The following is a 5,468-nucleotide window of genomic DNA, read 5'->3' on the forward strand; positions in this document are numbered from 1 at the left end:
CTCTCTCTCTCCCCGTGTGTGTGTGACTATCATAAATGACTAAAAAAAATAATAATAATGAAGGAAACTTGATTATCAGTACCAGAATTTGAAAAGGAGAATCATGTAGTCAAATCAAAGAAGTAACCCAAAACAGAACATGGGATAAGAACAAAATAATGCTCTCAAGTTTAAAAATTAAATTTAGGATGGCCCCTGGGGGGCGCCCAGCTGAGCAGGGAGCCTGCTTCTCCCTGCCCTTCTGCTATTCCCCAGCTCTCTCTCGCTCTCTCTCTCTCTCTCTCAAATAAATAAATAAAATCTTTAAAAATAAATTAAAAATAAAAAATAAATTTAGAAATAATACTAGAATAAAACTAGAAATGCCGATAATCTGCACAAAGATAAAATAAAAATACATACTTGGAAGGAAATAGTCCCTAACTCAGTCTTGGCCAGGTATCAATGCGAAGCCCCAGACCCAGGCTTTGCTGACTTCGCACTGCATGCTGCATGGTTCCAGAAGCCTGGAAAGTGGGCTCCCGTCCCCCCTTCCCTAAGCCATTGCCCGCAGCAGAGCCTGGAGGGACACTTGTTGGGTGGGGAACAGTTACATCAGCTGTAAAATATTGATGAGCCGGCAGAGATGAGACAAAGAGGAAGACAGAGATAATCATGTGTCTGGTGACAGATTAGAGGAGGGGAGGAGGGCATGACAGTTAGGGACCAGGGACCTAGCCCCACGCGGTCAACACCACACACCTGCAGCACTCCCCACGCAGAAGCAGGTTCCAGCGAAGGGTGCACACAAGCCGCACTTAAAACTGATGCCTGGAAAAAAAAATTAAAAAAAAAAAAAAAACTGAGGCCAGGCTTCAAAAACCACCAATGAGCTGCCTGGTCGGCCTGCAACGTCAACCAATCACAGCGAGACCCTTCTGACCCCTCCAGCCAATCAGGATGAAGCTCCCCCCCCCCTCCGCTTATTAGCATGTTGGACCCCTGTGGGAATCTGAGCGGGAACTTTATATAAGCAGAGCCTCCGGTGTGCGCCGGGAGGTCAAGTTCTCCCTGTGTTGGTACCGTGTCTCCCTGCAGCTTGAGCTATAGCCCCAGTATGGCCTTGCCTGTGCCTCTGATTTTGGGGTCTGACCTGGTCGCTAGCATTGTGGGGCCCAGGAACCAGACACTGACAACAAAAGAAAGAAGAAAGTCAGGGAAATGGAGGGACACCTGGCTGGCTCAGTCCCTTAAGCGGCTGCCTTCAGCTCAGGTGGTGACCTCAGAGTCCTGGCCGGGGAGCCCCAGTTTCACCTCCTTGCCCAGGGGGAAGTCGGCCTCTCCCTCTGCCTCCTCCCTCTCCTTCTCCCCTCTCCTGCCATCCATTTGCTCATGCTCATGCTCTCTCTCCTCTCTCAAATTAAAAAAAAAAATTTTTTTTTTTTTTTAAGTGGGCCATCTGGGTCCTGGGAGCTCTCACTGCCTTGCTTATAGATACCAGAAATCCTGGCTGTTGCAACAGCTCCTGTTCTTAGGTACCCAGCAATGTGTTAGGGTATACTTCGTATTTTTTCCCAATGGCTTGTATCTAAAAGATCACTGCCTAGAACATATCAGAGAAGTGACGTTGGAACCAGATTACAAAAGATGAGGAGCAGTGTGAGAGGCATTGAAATGGCAGGATGTTCACCCTAAGAAAACATCCCACGTCTAGGAGGTCACCCACAGTGTTTTCCACAGCTCTACTTTGTCTCCCCATAGCAGACCCTGCCTGCTTCACAAGATGGGCTGAACCAGGGTGGAATTCTAAGTGCAGCCTGTGAACCAAAGATGATTATTCAGGAAGCTCTGAAGAGCACAGAACAACCTTGGCCAAAAGTCCAGACAAAGCCTCATGCACCCATGTAGATTGCACCCAGTGCTATTCACAGCAGCAAAAGGTGGAAATGACCAGATGTCCAATGGATAAATAAAATGTGATATATCCATACAATGGAATATTTTACAGCCCTAAAAAGGAATGAAGTGCTTACAGATACTGGGACATGGGTAAGCCTTGAAGTTATTGCTAAGTGAAAGAAGCCAGAGAGAAAAGTCCTCTTATGCTGTCACTTATAGGAAATACCCAGAATAGGCAGGTCCATAGATGCAGGAAGCAGATAAGGGGCAAGATACATGCTATGCTCCCTTTGCCTCAGTTTCCCTATCTGTAAAATGAGATAAATACTACCCACCAAGGAGCTGAGGTGATAAGTACATAAGATATATAAAATGCCAGGCATTAAAAAAAAAAAAACTTTAGGGTCTCTATTACCCTTAAGGACAAGATGAATAAACTTTTCAATTCAGAGACACCTGAGTGGCTCAGCAGTTGAGCATCAGGACCTGATCTCAAGGTCCTGGATCAAGTTCTGCATCAGGCCCTCTGCAGGGAGCCTGCTTCTCCCTCTGCCTATGTCTCTGCCTCTCTCTGTGTCTCTCATGAATAAATAAAACCTTTAACAAATTTTTTCACATGGGTCATAGTTTTGACAGACAGAACATACAAATGAACAATGGCCAGAGTGTATATAAAAATAGATCTCTGCCCTACAACCTGCAGCACCCAGCCCAGGAAACCAACCCCTCATCCCCAGTAACCAGCCCAGGAAGGCAGCCTGCTGTACGTGGGACTTGGGAGAAGTTAGACTATCTCTAGCAACAATCCAGGAAACCAACTAACTGCTGTCATTGTCAGCCCCAAATGTCCAGGACTAGAGTGATGACAGGCAGCTTCTCTCATTTCTGTCTCCTCTTCCAAGAAAGAAAGCCAAGCATGCTCCCCCGACTAATCACTTAGGATGCCCTGCTCACCTCCAGCTTCCACAGGCCAACAATGTCCATTGGGCACACCTGAGCCTTCCCTTGTTCCACCGTGAAGTGAAGCTCTCCCACTCTGCCAAAACACAGGTGCTGGTGGCCGACTCCCTTACAAGAGCAAGATCTGGGATCCCTGGGTGGCTCAGCGGTTTGGCACCTGCCTTCGGCCCCAGGGCATGATCCTGGAGTCCCGGGATCCAGTCCCACGTCGGGCTCCTTACATGGAGCCTGCTTTTCCCTCTGCCTCTCTCTCTCTGTTTCTCTCATGAATAAATGAATAAAATCTTTTTTTTTTTTTAAGAGCAAGGTCTGAATAAATGGCCTTTGCTCCTTTGGTTAGTCTTCACCGCTGTGGTTAGCGTCATGGGAACATGATATGTTCTAAACCGCCTGAAAGCCATCTGTGTCCTTGTCATGGACCACATCCCCCAGCTTCAGGTGAGATTGTGTGACTATATCTTGGTTTTGAGCACACTGCCCCTCTGCTTCTCCCCCCTCTTCAAAATTTAAAAGGCAGATTTCCAGCCCAAGTCCTATGGTGCCTTCCTGAGAGTTCTCTGCATTAAAAATACAGAAGTTTAAGAACCATTATGACTCTAGCAATTAGAAGAACAGGAGGGGATTTGTCTTTTTCTGAATGACTAATTTTACTTAGCATAACATTCTCTAGCTCTGGCCACATTGTTGCAGATGGCAAGGTTTCTTTCTTCTTTCCAGCTGAGTAATATTCCATTGGGTATATAGAACCCATCTTCTTTATCCATTCATTAGTTGATGGACACCTGGGTTCTTCCTAATATTTGGCTATTGTGGATAATGCTGCTATAAGCACTGGGGTGCATGTATCCCCTTTAAATCTGTATTTTTATATCTTTGGCGTAAATATTAGTGCAATTGCTAATTTTTAACTTTTTGAGGAACCTCCATACTGTTTTCCAGAGTGGCTGCATGAGTCTGCATTCCACCAATGACATAAGAGGGTTCCCTCTCTCGGCAGCCTTGCCAACAATTATTGTTTCCTGTGTTGTTCATTTTAGCCATCCTGACAGATGTGAGGTGATATCTCATTGTAGTTTTGATTTGTATTTTCCTGCTGATGAGCAACGTTGAGCATCTTTTCATGTGTCTGTTGGCCATCTGGATATCTTCTTTGGGAAATTGTCTATTCCCAACTTTTGCTCATTGTTTAACTGGATTATTTGGGGTTTTTTGGGTGTTGAGTTTTCAAAGTTCTTTTTGTATTTTGAGTGCTAACCCTTTATCAGATACTCATATGTGGAATTTAAGAAACAAAACAGATGAACATGAGGGGAAAGATAGAGAGGCAAACCAGAAAACAAACTCTTTACTATAAAGAACACACTGAGGGTTGCTGGGGGGTGAAGATGGGGGGGTGAATGGGGACACAAGTGATGAAGATTAAGGAGGACCCTTCCTGTGATGAGCACCTGGTGTCCTTGGTCAGTGAGGAATCACTATATTCTACACCTGAAACTAATTACGCTGTATGCTAACTAACTGAAATTTATATTCAAAAAAACTAAAAAAGGGAGGAAATAAATAAATAAAAGAACAGAAGGGGAGAACCACCAGTTTCAACAAATTTCCAGAAGATCTAGAAGAGGTGTAAGGGTGTTAACAGGCGAAGCAGGTGGAGCACAGGTGGAAGCGGGAGCATGGGGCAGCAGGGAGGGGCTAGAGAGAAGAGGGGGCTCCCTCCGTGGGAACATTGCATGTAAAATGTGAAGCCAGAAACTGGAGTGGGGGGGGGTTCATGAAGTTCTGTCCTTGGCAGGTCTCTTGGCACCAGCAGCCCCTACCCCATATGCAGACCCCAGGCGGCTCATATTTATCCCCTGGGCAAAAATAAAATAATAAATCCTGAACATCCCTTTTTCTAAAGAAACCAAAAGTACTTGTCAAAAATATTAAGTATAGTCAAAAAGCGTCTTTAGAAAAATGATTGTTAAATATTCCTTAAGCACCCCAAATCTGCCTCACTCGCCTGCCTGGCAGGGGATGCTCAATTCTGCAAATTCCCTCAGAGGGGGTTGCATTTAAACAAACTGATGTTCATTTTAGGACATGGGCTCTCTGTGATTTGGTCTGTTATCCCCCCTACCCAGGGATCTAGGCTGTTGTTATTTCAAGTTCAGGCGTATCCAAGCATCTGACACCATCAGGAGGCTGCTGGCCAGACGTGGATTTTTATGAAGCCCGAGGAGGGTCCTGGGGAGAATTGAATCGAAGGGACTAGTGTCCCAGAGACCCTATGACCCCAAGAGATGAGGACTTTAGATCCGAGGAACAGAAGTCGTGGTGAATATTGTACAGCAAAATCGCTGTTCATGGTCCAGTCCTAACTCACATCTTTAGAGAGGAACTGAAACCTTCAAGCTCTATTGTCACTGGAAGCTTCCAAAGGTCTGGCGGAGGAAATGTTGTCAGGTTACCCCTCTAAGGAATGAGGTATCACTGAGGGGAAATGAGCCATCTCCCATTTCAGCTGCCTGAGCGCCGCCAGAGCCTTGGAGTGGTGGTGGCCATGGCCGTGGCATGCAGGGCCACCCTTGGGGAGCACCGAGCTGAGGAAGCAGTGCTTGGAAGGTTCAGGAAAGCAGCAGGAAGGA

Source organism: Nyctereutes procyonoides, unplaced genomic scaffold (assembly GCF_905146905.1).
Source record: "Nyctereutes procyonoides isolate TBG_1078 unplaced genomic scaffold, NYPRO_anot_genome, whole genome shotgun sequence".
Taxonomy (NCBI): Eukaryota; Metazoa; Chordata; class Mammalia; order Carnivora; family Canidae; genus Nyctereutes; species Nyctereutes procyonoides.